Here is an 18,396-nt window from a genome sequence, read left to right as displayed (position 1 = left end):
CATTAAGAAAGATTTGTTTCTTTTATATAACTGCTGCAAGAAAATTTTGCAACTGACAAGGGCTTATTCTCCAAAATATACAAACAGCTCATACAACTCAACAACAAAAAATCAAACAACCCAATCAAAAATGGGCAGAAGACTTTAATAGACATTTCTCCAAAGAAGACATACAGGTGGCCAGTAGGTACATGAAAAGATGCTCAACATCACTAATTATTAGAGAAATGCAAATCAAAACTACAATGGGATACCACCTGACACCGGTCAGAGTGGCCATCATTAAAAAGTCTACAAATAACAAATGCTGGAGAGGGTGTGGAGAAAAGGGAACTCTCCTACACTGTTGGTGGGAATGTAACTTGGTGTGGCCACTATGGAGAATAGTATGTAGGTTCCTCAGAAAACTAAAAATAGAATTACCATATGTTCCAGCAGTTCCACTCTTGGGCATATACCTGGACAAAACTATAATTCAGAAAGAAACATGCACCCCTATGTTCAAGCAGCACTATTCACAATAGGCAAAACATGGAAACAACCTAAATGTCCATTGACAGATGAATGGATAAAGAAGATGTGGTACATATATACAATGGAATACTACTCAGCCATAAAAAAGAACAAAAAATGCCATTTACAGCAATATGGATGCAACTAGAGAGTATCATACTAAGTGAAGTAAGTAAGATAGAGGAAGACAAATACTATATGATATCACTTATATGTGGAATCTAAAATATGGTACAAATGAACTTACCTACAAAACAGAAACAGAGTCACAGACATAAAGATCAGACTTGTGGTTGCCAAGGGGCAGGGGGAGGGAAAGGGAAGGACTGAGAATTTGGGGTTTGTGGATGCAAACATTTAGAATGGATAAACAGTCCTACTGTATAGCACAGGGAACTATATAATTGCTGCAAGAAATAATGGCTCAATGTTATATAAAGTCAAAATTCCTGTCTTAGTCACACATTATTAAAGTTTGAAATGATAGGACAATTTGAACATGAAAATAAATAATTATAGCAATGGGTTATAGCCCATTGAATAAATAAGAATCCATGAATTCATGTTGACACAAATGAATAAATAATTACATAAAAGAGGTAGAAAGGAAAGTTCTTAGAGTAAAATGTCAGCTAATAAATATAGAGAAAGAATGATGGGGTTAGAAAACCTCCATTTAGCAACCATCATAATTATAACTGAATCATCATTAATCATCAAAGTATTTTCCTATAAATTACTAATTAATTATAAAGGTAAAAATAGTAACTTCACAGTGGAGACACCTGAAAGACTCCACCTTAATCATTAACCAAAGTTGTTAGCCAAAATGGGACAAACAGACATCATGCACATCACCTATCAATGCCTTGAGGAGAATACAACATTATGCCAGTGATTTTTCTGCCAAAAAGTGAATAACCTGAATCTAATCATGAGAAAAAGTCGGAGAAACCCAAAGTGAAGGACATCTTTTAGAATGACCGTCTTATACTTTACAAAAACGTCAAGATTATGAAAGACAAATTGAAATGGAAGAACTATTCCAGATTAAAGAAGGCTAAAGAGACGTGGCACTTAAGTGATCCTGGGTTAGATTTGGGATCAGGAAAAACAATAGCTATAAGGGGCATTTTGGGGACAATTGAGAATTGAATAAAGGCTATAGATTAAATAATAGGATTTTATCAATGTTAATTTTCCTGATTTTGATAATTTTGCTTTGGTTTTTCTCAGAGAATATCTTTATTCTTAGGAAATACACACTGAAATATGTCGGCATCAAGAACCATGATATTTGCAAGTTAAATTCTTTAGGAAGAAAGTGAGATAGAGAGGGTGCAAATGATAAAATGGGGCAAATCTACAAGTTCAAGAAGCTCAAAAAACTCCACGTAAGATAAAGTCATAGGGCTTCCCTGGTGGCACAGTGGTTGAGAGTCCGCCTGCCGATGCAGGGGACACGGGTTCGTGCCCCGGTCTGGGAAGATCCCACATGCCGCGGAGCGGCTGGGCCCGTGAGCCATGGCCGCTGAGCCTGCGCGTCTGGAGCCTGTGCTCCGCAACGGGAGAGCCCACAGCAGTGAGAGGCCCGTGTACCGAAAAGAAAAAAAAAAAAACGTCATAGAGACCCACAGCAAAACACATTGTAATCAAACTGTAGAAAGCCAAAGAAAAAGAATCTTGAAAGCAGCAAGAGAGAACCAATTCATCACATACTATGGAAGCCAGAAGGGAGTCAGATGTCATATTTAAAGTGTTGAAATAAAAACCTGTCAACCAAGACTTCTGTATCTGGCAAAACTATTCAAGAATGAAGGAGAAATTAAGACATCGTTACTAGTAGACCTGCTCTGTGAGAAATGCTAAAAGGACTTCTTTGGGCTGAAGAAAAACGGACGCCAGAAGAAGCCACATGGAGAAATAAGAACACCAGTAAAGATAAATACCTAGGTAAACGTAAAAGCATTATTGTACTAAAGGTTTATAACTCCTCTCTTTTCCCCTATGTGATTTAAAAGATACATATGCATAAAACATTAATTATAAACCTGTGCTGATAGGCACACAATTTATAGAGATGAAATCTGTGACAATAACAGGATAAAATGAGAGGGACATAGTTGTATTGGAAGCAGAGTATATACTATTTTAAATAAGTTGGTATTATTCAAACTAAGTTGTTATGAGTTCAAAATGTCAGTTGTAATCCCAAAGGTAACCACTAAGAAAATAACGAAAAAAATGTACAGAAAATGAAAATGGTAGGCTACAGAAAAACAATTAAATACCAAAATATGAGGTAATGGAAGAATTGAGAAAAAAATATATAAGCTATTTAGAAAACAAGAAGCAAAATGGCAGAAGTAAGTCATTATTTAGCAGCAGTTACTTTATTTTGTTTGTTTGTTTGCTTTTTAATATAGTCAATTGTAGCAATTACTTTAAATGTAAATAGATTACACTCTCCAATTTAAAGATTGGCAGAACGTATTTCCCAAAAAGTTCCATCTATCTGCTCTCTATAAGAAATTCACCTTAGATACAAAAACACAAAGAAGCTGGAAGTAAAAGGATGGAAAAATATATTCCATGAAAACAGTAACCAAAGGAGAGTTGGGGTGGCTATATTGTTAGAACAGATTTTACATTAAAAAAAAAGGTTGGACTTCCCAGGTGGCTCAGTGGTTAAGAATCCGCCTGCCAATGCAGGGGACATGGGTTCGAGCCCTGGTGTGGGAAGATCCCCCATGCCACGGAGCAACTAAGCCCGCGCACCTACAGCCCATGCTCCGCAACAAGAGAAGCCACCACAATGAGAAGCCTGCACACCGCAACGAAGAGTAGCCCCCGCTCACCGCAACTAGAGAAAGCCCATGAGCAGCAATGAAGACCCAGTGCAGCCAAAAATTTAAAAATTAATAAGTAAATAATTTTTTAAAAAAAGGTTATAAGAGACAAGAAAGACATTATAGACTGAAAAAGATTTAATCCAACAAGATGATGTAACATATGCATATATACACCTAATAACCAAGCACCAAATATATATGAAACTCAAGAAAAAGGCAGATTTAAGGGAGATAACAACAGTTTTACAATCAGAGTTGGAGACTTCACTATCCCGCTTTCAATAACGGATAGAACAACCAGAGACGAGATCAGTAAGGAAAGAGAGTACTTGAATGACACTATAATCCAATGAGACCTAACAGACATATATAGAATACTTCACCCAACAATAGTGGATACACACAGAACATTGTCCAGAATAGAACATATGTTGGGCCACAAAGAAAAGCCTTTAGTAAATTTTGAAAGGTTGAGATCATACAAAGTATCTTTTCTAATCACAATGGAATGAAACTAGAATCAGTAACAGAGGGAAACTCACAAAAATGTAGAAATTAAAAAACATGCTCTCAACCAATGGTCAAAGAAGAAATCACAAGGGAAATTAAAAAATACTTTGAGACAAATGAAAATGAAAACACAACGTACAAAACCTTTGGAATGACGTGAAAGCAGTGCTCAGAAGGAAATTTGTAGCCATAAACATCTACATTAAAAAAGAAGGATCTCAAATCAATAACGTAACTGTACACCTTAAAGGAACTAGAAAAATGAAGAGCAAATTGAACCAAAGCTAGCAGAAGGGGGAAAGTAAAGATTAGAGTAGAGAAAATGGAATAGAGAATAGGAAAACAAGAGAATATAGAAAATCAATAAAACCAAAACTTGGTTTTTTTAAAGATCATCAAAATTGACAAGTCTTTAGCTAGATTGACTAAGAAAAAGAGAAAACAAATTGCTAAAATCAGAAATAAAAGAGGGGACATTACTACTGACTTTACATAAGTGTAAAGTGGCCCAACATATGTTCTATTCTGGACAATGTTCTGTGTGTATCCACTATTGTTGGGTGAAGTATTCTATATATGTCTGTTAGGTCTCATTGGATTATAGTGTCATTCAAGTACTCTCTTTCCTTACTGATCTCGTCTCTGGTTGTTCTATCCGTTATTGAAAGCGGGATAGTGAAGTCTCCAACTCTGATTGTAAAACTGTTGTTATCTCCCTTAAATCTGCCTTTTTTTTGAGTTTCATATATATTTGGTGCTTGGTGCTTTACATACTGACTTTACAAAAGAATTATGAGAATTCTATGAATATATGTGCACCAACAAATTGAATAACTAAATGTAATGAACTAATTCCTAGACACATAAATCCTACCAAGTCTGAATCACAAAGAAATAGAAAATCTGAATATACTTATAACTAGTAAGGAGATTGAATCAGTAGTCAGAAGTTTCCCAACAAGTAAAAGCCCTGGACTTTATGGCTTTGCTGGTGAATTCTACCAAATGCTTAAACAACTAATATCAATCCTTCTCAAATTCTTCAGAAAGAAATTGAAAGTGGAGAGAATGCTTTCTAACTTATTCAGTGAGGCCAGCATTGCCCTAATACTGAGCCAGATAAAGACACTACAAGGAAACTACAGACCAGTACTCCTTAAGAACATTAATATAAAAATCCTCCCTTTCCAACCCGGGACGGGCAGGATGGCTCCGGCAAGGAAGGGCGGTGAGAAGAAGGGCCGGTCCGCCGTCAACAAGGTGGTGACCAGAGAATACACCAACAACATTCACAGGCGCATCCATGGAGTGGGTTTCAAGAAGCGTGCCCCTCAGGCACTCAGAGAAATCCGGAAGTTTGCCGTGAAGAAGATGGGAACTCCATATGTATGCATTGACACCAGGATCAACAAAGCTGTCTGGGCCAAAGGAATAAGGAATGTCCTATACATATCCATGTGCGGTTGTCTAGAAAACGTAATGAAGATGAAGATTCACCAAACAAGCTCTATATGTTGGTTACCTATGTATCTGTCACCACTTTCAAAAATCTACAGACAGTTAATGTGGATGAGAACTAACTGTGCTTGTTCAATAAAGTTACAGAACCACCAAAAAAAAAAATTCCTCAACAAAATACTAACGAAGAATTCAGCAGCATATTAAAAAGGTTACATGCTGTGACCAAGTGGGATATATTCCCGGAATATACAATTATGGTTCAACATATGAAAATTGATCAAATGTTATTCACTATATTGAAAAAACTACCCAATCTTCTCAATTGATACAGAAAAAGCTTGTGACACAATTTAATACCCTTTCATGATAAAAACACTCCAAAAAACTAGGAATATAGATATAAGAAAGCTACATATAAAAAACCCATAGCTAACCTTGTACTCAGCAGTGAAAGATTAAAAGCTTATCTGCTAAAATAAGAAAGAAGACAAGGATGACTGTTTTTGCCAATTCTATTCAATATAGTATTGAAAGTTCCAGTTAGAGCAACTAGGTGAGAAAAGGAAAAGCCATCCAAACTGAAAAGGAAGGAGTAAAATTACCTGTTTGAAGCTGATATGATCTTATATGTAGAAAACCCTAAGGATTCCCCCCACCACACACACACACACACACACACACAACCTGTTAGAAGCAATAGACGAATTGAGCAATGTAGTAGTACAGAATCAACACAGAAATCAGTTGCATTTCTAATAATGAACAATCCAAAGAGGAAATTAGGAAAAGAGTTCTACCTACAGTATCATCAAAAAGAATAAAATACTTAGGAATTAATTAAGGAGGTGAAAGACTTGTACACTGAAAACAGCAAAACCATTGCTGAAAGAAATGAAAGAAGATGTAACTAAATGGAAAGACATCTCATGTAAATTGGTTTTTTGTTGAATTTTAGGAGTTCTCTATATATTCTGGATAACAATCCCTTATCACAGATAGGTGATCTGCAAATATTTTTTTCCTATTCTGTGAGTTGCCTTTATACTCTGTTGATTGTTGCCTTGGATGCACAAAAGCTTTTAATTTTGGTAAGTCCAATATGTCTATTTTTTTCTTTTATTACCTGTGCCTTTGGTGTCATATCTAATAAATTATTGCCAAATCCAATGTTATGAAGCTTTTCTCCCCCGTGCTTCCTTCTAAATTTTATCTCTTACATTTAGGTCTTTCATCCATTTTGAGTTAATTTTTTTACATGGTGTTGGGTAAGGGTCCAACTTCACTCCTTTGCATGTAAATTTTATATTATGTATATTTTACAATTAAAAATAAAGTTAAAAAATTAATACCCTTTGATTAGAAAAACACCCAGTAAACCAGGAATAGCAGGGAACTTCCTCAACATGATAAAGACCATGTATGAAAAACCCACTGGTAACATCATATCATGGTGAAAGACTGAAAGTTTTTTTCGCTAAGATTGGGAACAAGACAAGGATGTGTAGTTTAAGCACTTCTATTAGTATGTTTTCATTTCTCTCTGGTAGATTCATCTTACCTAACTTTTCTGCAGAATTTGACTCATCAGATCAATCCCTTGGCTTTCTCTCTCTCCTTAGCCTCCACATTACTCCTCTTTTTTAGTTTTCCTCTTTTTTTTTTTCTCTTTGATGGCTCTTTTTCTTTTGACACACTCCAGGATTTACTCTTAGCCCTCTTTTATCTTCACTTTTTCCAATGGGACTGGTTTTTATAAGTTAATATGCAAAACAACACATAAATTGAAATAAAGAATAATACAGTGAGTAGCCATATACCTATCACCCAGCTCAAGAACTAAAACATTGCCTGCTCAGTTGACTGTACCTTTGGTGCCCCTTTCCAATAGCCTTCACTGCCACCCCTCCTCCCAGAGGGAAGTGTGGTAGTTTGTTGCATTAATGGCCCCAATGAGTCAGACTTTGTCCTTACTTTTGCTAGTCCCCTCCCACTTTGACTTTGCCCCTTACCTTTTGATCTCTTCTCCTTTCTCTCCTCAATTCACTGCTACAGCTACACAAGTTGGCATCAGGAGGGCCTTTGCACTTGCTGTTCCCTGTGCCTAGAACACTCTTGCCCAAATACTTGCATAGTATTGTAGTATAGCTAGCTCCCTAACCCTTTGCTCTGGTCATCTTCTCAGCCAGGGCTTTCCTGTCCACCCTAAAACATCAAACTTCTTGGTTGCACTGGCTATCCCTCTCCCTTGCGTTATTCTTTTTCCATAGCAATGGTCACTATCCTTTTGTAAATAATGTATTGTTTGGTGGCTCCTCCACCTCTTCCCTAGAATGTAAGCTTCTCAGCTTAGGTACTTTTTTTTTTTTTTTTTAATAGTCTGGTATCCTCAGCCTAGCATACATTAGGTACTGTAGGGGAGGGAAAATAATTTTCCCTCTGCTCTTCTGAGTTCTTGGCTGAAACCCTTATAATAAAAGAGTAACAAAGAGGAAAACAAATAGAGATTTGTTAACATGTATACCTCACATATACATAGGAGATACCCAGGGAAAAGGCTTAGAATGCCAACTTAAATACCATTTCCCAGTGAAGACAAACAAGGAAAGGTGTCTGTTGGGGGTGGGGGGTGGGGGGAGGGTGGAGACCAGTTATGGAGGTGACCAGGGAAAGAAAAATAAACAAGCTAAGAAGTTTGTTATACAGATTTAAGTCAGTGTCTTCTCCACTGATGAGTCTCTAGTGATTTATTAGAGTTGTCCTTTTCTTCCAGGTACAGAGGGGGAGACACTTTTACAAATAGCGATTTCCTTCATAAATGTATGTTTCCCTTACAAAAGGTTAACTTCTAGTTTATTTTCAGGGCTTCTCTGTGTTTACTTTCTCAGAATAAGCCTTATGTCAGAGAGGCATATTTTGGGATGGCATATTCTGCTACCTTCCAGCGTTTAGGAATAATTTGAGGAACAAATAAATCTCCATTTTGCAAATAACGAGCAAAGACTGAGCTATTAGGCAAACTGTCCAAGATCACAGAGGCAGCATTTAGCAAACCTGGGATTCCAACCCAGGGCTCCCTCCCAGACACTGTACTATAGTATTTTCTTTTCTGTCTCTTTATTTATTTATTTTCCAGTCGTGGCTGCCCTTTGTGCCATAGATGTCATCTAGAATACAGAGGCAGCTGCTGTCTCCAACATTCCTGAAATGGGAATCACGGAGAACTGGATTCCATTTATAACTCGACCATTAATACTGTGTGACACTGGCTAACGTATTTAACTTCTGGAACTCAGTTATGCTCGGCTGTAAAACCGGCTAATAGATCAGCCAATCTCTTTAAGTCCTCTAACTAAAGAACTTTTAAAATCCTAAAATCCGTGTGAAGCGATGGGATTCATTAGTTTCTCAGGCAGCCTCATTCCCTACGGGATGGAACCTCCACTGGCCAAACACCGCTCTGCCGCAGCCTTTGCCACCGCCTCCCATTCCAAGCTAAGAATGGGCAGTGTCACCCTCAGGCTACTCCTGGTGGGATCCCGGTAGCAGGGGTTGAGGAAAAGACAAGGAAAACACCCGCTTCTCCGCTGGCTCCCGAACGCTCCAGGTCAGCGCCCCGGGGCCAGCGTCGAAGCCGCCTCCTTCCCTTCGCCCTACGGCTTTGTCGGTGCCGTCATCCACGCCAGGCTCGCACCCCCTCTCCACCCAGGGCAGACTCGGACTGCCACTCTCATCCCCCCGGCGGCGCGCAGAGACCCCGGAAGTGACGTCCGTGCGTGCGTGGCGTGCGCGCGCGGCGCCGGGGGCGGGGCTGCGAGAGGGAGGGCCGGCGTGAGGGCGGGTTGTGACTAGCACCCGGACCTACTCTAGCGACGCGGAGAGAGCGGTGTTCTGGACGTCGGTGGAGCAGCAGGTGAGGTACGGGGCGGGTGGACGGGGGCCCAGGGCGGCGTCGGGGCAGTGGGGCGGCGGCGTCGGGGCAGTGGGGCGGCGGCGCCGTACCGGTGACGGTTACTGGGTCATTGGTCCGGGCTGTACACCCGGTTGGGGCCGTCTCTCACCGGTGCCTCCTGCCGCCCTCCGGCTCAGCCCGGGGCCCGGCGGCGCGGCCCTGGCCGGTCCCAGGCCGTCGCCGGCCCCCCTCATCCTCTGCGTGCTCGGCCTGCCCGTTTCGGGCGCTCGTCGCCAAATTCTCCGAGGCCCGGCCCAGCTCCGACGGGCAGACGCGTATCGTTTCCTGGCCGCCGCCTGCCACCCGTCCACCCATCGCGGGATGGCTGTGCTCCAGCCGGCTCCCTCCTCACTGTCCAGTCGGCGGAGTGCCGAGGGACACCTGTAGTGGTGACCGTGCGGGTCGTGCCCCGAGCCCCTCGGGGACCTGTCGCAGCCCGGCCTGGGCAGGGGCGCCGGGACCTCAGGGACCCGCGTCGGTCTCGGGGAGGGAAAGGTCCTGGAGGTGGGAGGATGCTCTCTTTCGCAGCGCGGGGACTGGAAGACTGGTCCTAACTTTCGCCCCGTGGTTGAGGGCGAAGTTGTGGGCCTGGGGTTAGGAGCAGAAGTCCCTGCTTCCGAATCGTCTCGGAGGAGAGCAGAGGTGATGCCCATCACGGAAGTTTAGTCGACAGGGTGGAAGGACTTAGGCGCTTCAGAGAATAGGTCAGAGCCTGCTGGTGGTGTCTCAGCGCCGGTGACCAAGCCCTGTGGTCGGGAAATGTGTCATTGGGCGCCGGGACTCGCCTAGCAGAGAGATTAGATGTGAAAATTTGTCAGGATGAGTTCACAGCATCACTGGGGAATAGTTTTTGTTTTTTTTTTGGATCTGAAGAGTTTTGTTTGAGTTTAAAAAATAGTTGTACCTGTTTTCTCAGTAAATCTAAAACTGCAAAACAAACCCCCCAAAATCTATCAAGGTTACTAATTAAAATAGTTGTACCAAGAAAGCTTGCTGGAGTTGCAAGGAGATTTGATTTTACTTAATCCCTTTAATGATAAATAATGTTAATTTTAAGAGTTACTGGTTCTTAGGTGGAAGATTAAGGTGTTCAAGGATTTGAATTTTTATTGACCTTCCAAGCAGTCATTTTCTTCTCTCTAGAAGATAGCCACTTCAGGAGAGAGGGACAGGGAGGATACTCGCCATGCAGTGTGGTGAGCAGCAGAGCCCAGAAGGGGGACACCCCAGGTGTCTTGAGGGACTGCAGGGCATGGAGGGTGGAGGAAGGTACCAGGGAATATTTCTGGAAGTGTCTTGAAGAATGAGTAACATTCAGCCTAACAAGGTGGGGTGAGAATTTTAGAGGTAGTGGGAATGTGGACATGGGGCAACTAAAGGAGAAGAGGCCAGCACCTCCCAGGAGGTGGTTTTTGAAAAGTGAAAAAATGCAGGCAGCGGCGGGTGGCAGATAGGGGCAGAGATGCAGGAGATTCTTGGGCATTTCTCTGATGGTGACAGAGCCAGGGAAGGGTTTTAAGGAGGGTTATTTGCCTGGTTAACACACGGGCTGCTATGTGGCTGATGAGGATTGTGCCCCGTACAGTGTTTGATTATGTGCTAGCTTGTATTTTCATCGTTTCTGCTTGTTAAATTGATTTTTTTTTTTTTTTTTTTGTGGTACACGGGCCTCTTACTGTTGTGGCCTCTCCCGTTGCGGAGCACAGGCTCTGGACGCGCAGGCTCAGAGGCCATGGCTCACGGGCCCAGCCGCTCTGCGGCATGTGGGATCTTCCCGGACCGGGGCACGAACCCGTGTTCCCTGCATCGGCAGGCGGACTCTTAACCCCTGCGCCACCGGGGAAGCCCTGAATTGAATTTTATATTCATTTACTAATTGTTTGTATGAGAGTGTGTGACCCTGCTTATTTGTAAACTTCTATAAACAGGAATTCTGCTTTTATCTCTTTGCATCTCAATCCAAGTCAGGCATTCATGAGTGTTCCATGAGGATGATGAGAAATCATTGATTTCTGATGTTGATTTTCAGTGAAAAAAAGACTTGACCGGTACTTATTTTAATATCTATGTATAGAAGAACTAAGGTCTTGTTTCATTTACTCTTCTCAGTCTTTGGCTAGAGACATAGAATTTCTATGTTGACAATGTGAGTTTAATTTTTGGCACATGTGTTTATATTGGTTGCAAAGTAAACATCTCTAGCAGAGATGACCCATCCCTAAAATATAGGAGATACCTATGTGACATAACATACCTGTCTATTCTGTGAGGTAGAATAGACATGCTCTTAAGTAGCTTCTTAACCCAGCAATAAAGTTGTCACCCTAAAAAAAAAAGTTTCACAATAGAGGCCAAACATTTTGAAAGTCATATTAAATGTTCATTTCTGTCATAAAGCATTGTAGGAACATAATGTATGTTGTTTCACATGACTGAAAGGCCTTGAAATAATCTAGACTATTGTTTGTTGAATAAACAGGAGAAACAACAATTGACTCATCTTTATCCCACATAATATTATGTGGCTCTTATTTTATCTGTTTGTTATTTAGATAAAGTCCCTAAAATGCTTTAAGAAAAGGCTATACTTTATGGTGCTGCTTTCAAGTTACCCTGGGAGATTCCTGTTGTTGATGAAGTTACTGTTGTTGGGGTAGGCAGTGTAATTTTTATTGTGTAGTAAAACAGTTTTTCAAGTCTCTGGTAGCATAGCTCGCTTGTTTGTGGTCACCAGGAGGGTGAAGGACTATAATTATAATCAATTAATTAGATAAATTTGTAGTTAGAAGTTATGATCAGAATGCTAAGTATGAGTTCATGATAGGGTAAAATTTTACCCACTAAGAGAATATTAAGCTTTTTGTTTTGCTCCGATGACAGCAATAAGATTACTGAAATCCCTGAAGCAGGAATGTAGCAAGAGCATTTGGGGCTTTAAATTCTGTGCTGTCTCCCAGTAAGGAATGGTTGGCAGCATCCCCTGTGCTAGGCACAGGGCAACTCAGAAGGAGCTGTACAAAAATTTTATAAATCATTTTTGAAGCTAGCCTATTCAGTTCTCATTCAGAATAAATACTCAAATGCAACTGCATTTGTGGTGATTTCGTCTGTATTTTAAAAATAAAAATGACTTTTGGGGGATTTTGACATGGGATATATTTACAAGTTTCTGTGTGCTCCACAGTTAAAAATACATAATGAAAGTGTTTTATTTTGGTAGTTCCTCTGTTGTTAGAATTTCCTAATTTTAAATATAATGTTTGCTACAACACTTGCTCTTTTTTCTTTTGGAACACAAGAAAGATAATGCCTCTAGAAATTGAACTCGTAACATGTTTGTTAATGGAAGAAAATATCTTCCTATTGTGCTATACCGTTTTTTAAGTGGAGCATACCATTTACTTATATCACCTCGTCTTCCAGAAAGGATTCATAATGACTTACAAAGGTACAAACAACATGCTTTTGGTAACAGACAGAAATAAAGGGGTGATGGATTTAGGACTGTGGGAGAAAAATTAAGATGGAAACAGAAATGAGATCTGTACACAAAGTACTTGCACTGAAGTCTTAAGTATTTGTTAGAGGGCCACAAATTTGACTCTGCTTTTTAGTAGCCAGTTCAGAAAGAAATGTAATCAGTTACATGGTTCAGTGACCATAAGATAAAAGACCAGTTTCTCCTTTGGATTCCCAAAGATGCCTTGTATTGAGAAACTCCTCAACTACATCCTTAAGTATAAATACAGCATGCATTTCAGAGGGCTGTGTTGTGTTTTACTTTGTTTTTTAGTAAAATTCCTCATTGCCTCATTGTGTAGGGTGACGACGTAAGATCAAAACATAATTCAATAAAAACAGTTCTGGTGTTGGCAAAATAATGTGGACTAAGCACTTAGCTCTGTAGACTGATTTAATTTAAGGATCTGTTTTACATTATCTAGATAAGTAGATGGGGATTACACATTTTTCAAGTTACCTTTCATAAATGTTTTATTTCTCAATGGAGCTTTTGTTATTAATTTATCAGCAGTGGTGTTTGTGTTGGTGCTTCCCAACAAGTTCCTCAAGTACATACATTTTTTGTGTTGTTGGTTAATCACAGAGCCATATTTTTAGCAGGCATGCTTTATCGTGGGGGGTATGAAAATGGAGGAGACTGACAAATATTTAAGTAAAAGTCACTTCACCTCCACACTCAGATGGGCTGAAGGAATATCAGTGAATACCAAGATTCATTTCTGGAAGTAGGTTTGGGGTGTTAGCTCCAGCACAGAGAGCATTGGCTTGAAAAGTCCAGGCATGTAATTAATTAATATTAATTATTTTATTTATTTATTTTTGGCTGTGTTGGGTCTTTGTTGCTGTGCATGGGCTTTCTCTAGTTGCGGTGAGCGGGGGCTGCTCTTCATTGCGGTGGCTTCTCTTATTGCGGAGCATGGGCTCTAGGCACGCAGGCTTCAGTTGTTGTGGCACATGGGCTCAGTAGTTGTGGCTCGCGGGCTCTAGAGCTCAGCCTCAGTAGTTGTGGCGCACGGGCTTAGTTGCTCTACGGCATGTGAGATTTTCCCTGGCCAGGGCTCGAACCTGTGTCCCTTGCATTGGCAGGCGGATTCTTAACCACTGCACCACCAGGGAAGCCCTGTAATTTATTTTTAAGAAGGGAACAGATCCACTCATCTTAGATGTAGTGTCCAGTAAATTAATGTATCTGTATTTTCCTCAAGCTAAATAAAAAGTTGACCTTTTAAGTAATTAGTTAGAACTTGTCAAGTGCTAGCATGGGCCAGGCATGTGCTAATAATAAGCTCTTTACATGCATTATCTCAATGTTGTCATCTTCCTTTATTCCCTTTCTTAAAAGAAAAATATAAAGAAATGTGGTTCGCAGCAGTAACTTGTTCCAGGTCATACAAGAGATGATGGAGATTTGAACTCAGGTAGTCTGACAGACTCAGTGGTCTGCACATATGACTTTATACTGCTTGAGGTGGACTAGACTGGGCGCACAGATGGAGCTAGACCATACAGTTAATAGAGGTAAACCCACTGGCCAGTATTAGAACCCACCACTGCAGAAGGGCCTTGAACAGTTCTGAATCTTCCATCCAGAAGATGAGCTGAGAGCTACAAGTTCAGGGCATTTGGCCATAGTTTATAAAGCTGGGAAACATACATCTTCTAGGCATCTATCAGGGTTAGAAAAGTGGGAATATTATTTTATGTGTTTGTTTGCATCTGAAATGCATATATTTTTTCTTTCTATTTGTTACAAATTTGTCTCATCGGATCAGGAAAACCACAATGATATAGTTTTAAAGATAGTGTGCCATTCTGGAAAGAGAGGTCTATATTTATATTTTAGAGTAAAACTTTAGCTGGTGATCTCACTGCTATGATTTGGGATGAATTTAGGTTATGCCTCTGTAGTGACATCGCTAGGTGTATATGTTCTTAAATCTTATCCCATGTTTTATTAGGAATTGTATTGCATTAGAGTTGTACAGATAAGTAAACCATTATTTATTGTGAGTTTTCATATGAGACTATTCCAGGTTATGCCAGATTATTTTATTTTGAAGTATTGTAATATAGTTCCTACAGTATATTGTAAATTGTGACCTAGCCTACAAAACTAAAGAGTAGAGAACATCCTTATTCATCCTTAATTAGTAAACAGTGGGTGGAACTGTCCTTGCCTAAATATAGTTATGTAACATAGTGTTTCCTTAATTACATTTCCACAGAGCTTTTGTCATTGTTAAATAGGTTCCTGAAAAATTAGGTAGGCTAGTGACTTGAGTTTTGAATAGGATATTATAAGAAGAATACAAATTAAAAATGTGAAAAAAAAACAAACAAAAAATAGGCCAATGAAACAGAATGTCTAAAATCCATTATAATTAGTGTCTCAGGAAGTAATATGCTTGGCTTTTACTTAGCAAATTGGATTATGTATTTGTGTAAATTAATTAGCCTTTGCAGCTGGGATTGTAGTGTGATAAGTGTGTAGATTTCATTTGTGGTCTCAAATGTTGTATAGTTATGAATGGACACATCTTAAATATCATTTATAAGGAATAATCAGATGGCAAAGTATTTTTATACGACATGCTAGCTGCTGATACCTTTACAAAGCATCATGTGATGTTACCTGCCCCAGGAAATAGAGTGGCTGATGAGAGACAAAATTGAAATTAAGTCCTTTGAATATCAGCTGTATGAAGTAGACACCACTTTCTCCCAAGAGCCTACTTTCATTTTATTTTATTTTATTTTTTATTGGCGTATTGTTGATTTACAGTGTTGTGTTAGTTTCAGGTGTACAGCAAAGTGAATCAGTTATACATATACATATATCCACTGTTTTTCAGATTCTTTTCCCATACAGCCCATGACAGAGTATTGAGTAGGGTCCCCTGTGCTATACAGTAGGTCCTTATTAGTTATCTGTTTTATATATAGTAGTGTGTATATGTCAATCCCAATCCCCCAATTTATTCCTCCCCCCGGTAACCATAAGTTTGTTTTCTACATCTGTAACTCTGTTTCTGTTTTGTAAAGTAAGTTCTCTTCAAGAGCCTACTTTTATTCTTGCACATATTTGAGAACAAATTGCAGGCAGATTTTCTTGTTGTTGTTACCCATAAGAGGTTGTAACCTATTTCCCTAAAGAAGAATTTTTGCCTTTTCAGTATGTTGGTCTAATAACTGACCCCCCCATATAAATATATATATATATATATATATATATATATATATATATATATATATAAAATCTCAACTTATTTCTTACAAAATAATGCTTGAGAAATAAGTTGAGGTTCTTTTGAAGTTTAAAGTTCTTAGATTCTGACAGAAAAACTGACTAGGAGGTTGGATTTTAGTCCAATCAATTCCAGCTCCAAACACCACCAATAATGGTTATAATGGTGAGTCTGCCATTTAGGTAAATGTAATACAAAGATTTCCATTTCAGTCTTCAGTGAACGCTTCAGCTGTGTTTGGAGGAGAACAATCTGAGTACTGAAAAATACTTAAAAATTTTTTTTCTTTTTCTGAGGGTTTAATTTCAGGAAGTCTAGTTTTTATAGTCATGAATTGTTGTGGCTTTACCAAACTACCCAGTCTAGTAAACACTACATCACCCCAGAATATCTTCTGATCTTTATTAATGTGTATGTTTTTGTTGTCTAAATCTGTCTACCTGTTATTTCTTGATTTTAAAGTTTTAATATTTTGTGTAGGCATTTCAGAACTCACCATAAGGTACATATGTGTGTTTTATCGTATTGCAAAGAAGTCCGGTATTTAAGCTCTATGTTACTGTGTAGTTCTACCCTTCTTTGAGCTGCCATAGATTTCCTAAACAGAATTGGTTTCAGCCAGTGTATTCTTCTTAGCTCCCAGTGATGACTAATTTCTAACCAGTTGGCTCACATTAGAATTTTTTTTTTTTAACATCTTTATTGGGGTATAATTGCTTTACAATGGTGTGTTAGTTTCTGCTTTATAACAAAGTGAATCAGCTATACATATACATATGCTCCCATGTGTCTTCCCTCTTGCGTCTCCCTCCCTCCCACTCTCCCCATCCCACCCCTCACATTAGAATTTTCTTGGTGGATTAACACTGTTATCCTTAATTCATTAGCAGTGCTTTTTGCCTTAAAGTCTACTTTGTGTGATACCAGTTATAGCTCTACTTGCTTTCTCTTGATAAATGTTGCATGCTATATATATCTTTTTCCATCCTTATACTTTCCAACTTTCTTTGTCACTGAAAGCACCATGAAGTTAGATTTAGTTTTTTTTCTTTAGTCTGACAATTTTAGTCTTTAAATTAGAATCATTAGTCCATTTAATGTAATTGTCACTATATTTGGTATTATATCTACCATCTGCTTTTTGACTCACCTGTTTTGTTCCTTTTTCCTTTTTTTAACCTCTTTTTGGATTATTTATTATTCAATTATTATTTAATTTTTTCCTCTCTAGTAACTTCTTAGTTATACATTCTTTTATTCTTTTGTGGTTACACTAGAGATTATAGCATACACCCTTGACTTATAGTCTAACACAAATTATAACTTTTCTTTTTTTTTTTTTTTTGGCTGCACTGGGTCTTCGTTGCTGTGTGGGGGCTTTATCTAGTTGCAGTGAGCAAGGGCTACTCTTTCCTGCGGTGCGTGGGCTTCTTATTTCGGTGTCTTCTCTTTGTTGTGGAGCACAGGCTCTAGGCACGTGGGCTTCAGTAGTTGCAGCACGCGGGCTCAGTAGTTGTGGCTCACAGGCTCTAGAGTGCGGGTTCAGTAGCTGTGGCGCACTGGCTTAGTTGCTCTGCGGCATGTGGGATCTTCCCAGGCCAGGGCTTGAACCCGTGTCACCTGTGTTGGCAGGCGGATTCTTAACCACTGCACCACCAGGGAGGCCCCAAATTATAACTTTTATCGCTTCTTCAATAATGCTAGAACTTTACTTATTTTTTTAATTTTATTTTTTGGCCATGCCAGGAGGCATGTGGGATCTTAGTTCCCCCACCAGCGATCGAACCCAGGCCCCCTGCATTGGAAGTGCAGAGTCTTAACCACTGCCCTAGAACTTTAGATACTAACTCCATTTGTCTTTTTCCTGTATTTTTGTGTTACTCTGTTTTATCCATTTTAATTCGACATATATTTGAAGACCCATAAGAAATTATTGTTTTTTAATAATCAATATTCATGTATATTTCCTTACATATTTACTCTTTCCATTGCTCTTTATCCCTTCCTGTATTTTTGTTTCTGTTTGGGATAGGATAATTTCCTTTCCATCTGAAGAGTTCCCTCTGGTATTTCCTCTAATACAAGCCTGCCAATAATGAACTCTTTCATTTGTTGTTTGTCTGAAAAATATATTTATTTTGCTTTCATTTTTAAAGGAAATAATCACTGAGCACCGCATTCTAGGTGGAAATTTATTTTCTTTCAGCACTTTTTTTTTTTTTTTTTTTTTGCGGTACGCGGGCCTCTCACTGTTGTGGCCTCTCCCGTTGCAGAGCACAGGCTCAGGCTCAGCGGCCATGGCTCACGGGCCCAGCTGCTCCGCAGCATGTGGGATCTTCCTGGA

At 39.4% G+C, this 18,396-nt stretch overlaps 1 pseudogene; it reads left to right on the top strand.

Annotated features, from left to right (window-relative positions):
* Positions 1–5,081: 5,081 nt before the first annotated feature.
* Positions 5,082–5,455, top strand: LOC136135016 (large ribosomal subunit protein eL31-like; annotated as a pseudogene).
* Positions 5,456–18,396: the final 12,941 nt, after the last annotated feature.

The sequence above is a fragment of the Phocoena phocoena genome, chromosome 15 (genome assembly GCF_963924675.1).
Source record: "Phocoena phocoena chromosome 15, mPhoPho1.1, whole genome shotgun sequence".
In the NCBI taxonomy this organism is placed as follows: Eukaryota; Metazoa; Chordata; class Mammalia; order Artiodactyla; family Phocoenidae; genus Phocoena; species Phocoena phocoena.
This window is presented reverse-complemented; position numbering and strand designations above follow the sequence as displayed.